Below are 3,294 nucleotides of genomic sequence, written 5' to 3' on the forward strand. Positions count from 1 at the left end.
ATATTCTCTGTATCTACTGGAACCGAGCCGCATAGCTTGTATTCCACTATTTGCATTCACACCTGGGCTGTGTATATATATTGCCTTGGTTTGGCTCTGTAATCATTAGTGGTCGTGGGACTAGTTTGGGTCCTACCTAAGCTGGTCGAACGTTTCGTTTAGGTCTGTACCCTAGCTGCACTGATGAGGCCCGGAAGGCCGAAACGGATCCGTCGGCAGATATTGGGATTCCTTCCAGTGGATGCTTAGTTTATTTTGTCATTCTGATCGGATTTTCTCTACTGTTCCGTCTTTATTTTAATTTTAAATTGTTTTGCATTATATGGCCGTTTGCTGTTTTATGGGTTTTTCCCATTTTCCTTTCAAACTTAAATATATACATACTGTTCATACACACAGTGTGTGGTAATTGGCCAGGAAGTTCCCTGGATATGCAGGTTAAATATAAATTCTTCACATACCTTGGTAACCCACCAAAATCCAATTCAGCACCGATGTAGGGACCAGGTCTTAAGATGACATAGAAGTCTAACTCCATTGCAAGTTGTAGAAAAGCACTAAACACAAGAAATATTAAAAACATTAGGAAATAGAAAGATCAAAATGACAATTTTGAATACATTCAAAAACATAAACACAAAATAAAATACAAAAATAAAATAAATTAAGTCATATTCATAATTATAACATCACCGACACAATCATAAATATATAATTAGTATTGTTTAATCAAATTAAAGTTGTTTTTTCCACAATAATGTCAAATCAAAATTCTGAACCATAAAATTTATTATTATCTTTTATTTTTAGGATTTCTTTTTAGCTTTAGTTTTATTCAGCATCACTACACAGGAACATATTCCATTCATAACTAAAATAATCCGCTCTGGACACAAAGAAAAAATCAATTCTTTTCTCATTCTGTAAATGAAAATGTAATGTAAATGAGACCCTTATAACAGGCTGTCCAGATATACTACAGCTGACCAACCCTTTGTTTATAGGTTGTACTAACAAAGGTATATTAAAATATCCATACAATTACAAATACAATGCAATATCAATAATTTATTCAAAATGAAAATTGAAAATTCACAATAAAAATATTGTATAATATATATTTTTGTTGTATTAAATTAAATATAATTTATATCAAGGACACATAATATACTAAAGTCTAGGCAATGACAATTTATCTTAAATGCCAGTTGTAAATTCACAATAACAAATTTGTATATATACATATATCTTTGTATCATTTGGAATATGAAGGTTTTGCAGTGCATTTTAGGCAGTATTTTTTTTAGTCTACGCACAGCAGACCCCAGAACCTCACTGCTGTTGTTGTTGTTGTTATTATCACACTAGCATTGCTAGTTTTGAACAGACGTGCTGTACACATAAGCTAGGTTATGAAGTTTGACCCAAGAGTGCCCCCTACACCTACAAAACAAAACACAGACTGTACATTACAGAAATTACCACTAATAGGACATGTGCATGGATGGCGTGATAGGTTAACAATGTGTTTTAAGGAACCAAGGGTCGTGAGTTCGAATTGCATCTTGCTATTCAATTTTTTTTTTTTTATTTTTTTATTTTTAGACATTTTATTTTATTTTTATTATATATTTATTTTTTTCTTGTTAGTGGTAGTAATTATTGACAATTGTAACCGACAACCCTATTATGCCACTGTGTATTGTATTTAAGCATGCAGGATATTTCCTCCATGATCATACACAAAGCATTAAACGCCGAATAGAGGTAACGCACGGGCCGGGGAGTGGTTGCTCTTGTTAGGTTAAGTATTTACTACGGAAGCTCATGATTATAAAAACAAATATATATTTTAAAAGAAACTTATCTCTGTCATAATTCTATTTATTTAGAATTTGCAATGTTAACTATATTACACTTGACAAAAATGCCCTATTTGTATTACAGTACATATTTTTCTGCTGCACTCAAAACATTTTTATACTTGTGGGCAGTAAAATTATTAATGTTGTTAATGTCTAATCCAGTGAATATATATAGTGGAATTCCAACACTAACCTAAAGAAAGAGCATTTAAGCATGATGACAATCAATCTGGTATAATACTTACACAATATCTAGAATTCCCGAAAATTCAAATTCACCTCTCACCTCTTCATGCATATTCCAGGGAACATACCTTAAAGGAAAAGTGATTGAATCAGAATGTAAAATACACTGAATTTACAGATATAGTAATGGTTTAATTTTTGTCATTAATATTGTGGAAGTGGAGAATTTATTCAAGGTAGTAGTTTCCCAACTCCACCAAGCCCATCATAGCATGCCGTAACTAATTCAATTTAAATGGGTGTTAGTGAGATTATCCTGTTGAGCATGGTCCCAGGTCTTCCTAGAAATACTCGGCTTAAAATTCCTTCTTCTCAACAGCTAAATATAAAATAGACCTATACTTACATGGTTATTGTGTTAAGGCCGCAGGCTTTCATCTTTACCATCCTGTCCTTCCAATACTCAGGTACGACCCTAAAATAATGCAGGCTGCCACCCAGAAGCAATACATTTTTACCATCAATCCTGAACTGTCTCCCTACATTTCTTAGGGAGGGTGGTGCGATATCTCTTCTTCCGATCGGACCAACCGTATGTTTCACCTTCTTGACTTGTAACTCCCAAAGCCAAAATAGGTAGCCTAAGATGAGTAGGGCCAACACCAACCATCTGATAATGTGTACAGGACGAAGTGAAACCCTTGACATTTTAAAGCTGGGTTAACCTACATGCTCTTTAATTTTAAAGTAAGTATTGTAGGCTAGGAAGTACAACTTAATAACTTCTCTCTATCTGTATTGCACGTCTTGTGATTTGTGCCACAGCTTCTCTCTACCGGTGTGTTTGAAAAGTCAATTGGTCAAACCATTGTCACGTCGAGCAGATGGTAATATTATTCATACTCTATTGCTGTGTATCCAAAGTAAATTATAACTATAATTGTTAATGCAAATTTAAGCACACTAAAAACTGATTTGAGAGAAACTAATACTGTACAAGCAAAAGTAGAACCCATAAAAAAGATTTTAGGCATTCACGCTCGAGAGGGTGCTATAAGTGATGATGACATTAGGGAAAGTGCTACCTGCTTCATTTAATTAGAATAAAAATAAAATGATATTACTGTATTAACGTACCTAGAAATACTCTCCGGGGACAGTCCACCCCACTCAAGTACATAGTTAAAAATGTCTTCATGCGACGTTATTTTGCGAGCAAGCCCCCTCCCTCCCTTTAGCTTCC

This window comes from Anneissia japonica, unplaced genomic scaffold, assembly GCF_011630105.1.
Source record: "Anneissia japonica isolate Jap-2015-1 unplaced genomic scaffold, ASM1163010v1 scaffold3867_len840240_cov202, whole genome shotgun sequence".
Classification (NCBI taxonomy): domain Eukaryota; kingdom Metazoa; phylum Echinodermata; class Crinoidea; order Comatulida; family Comatulidae; genus Anneissia; species Anneissia japonica.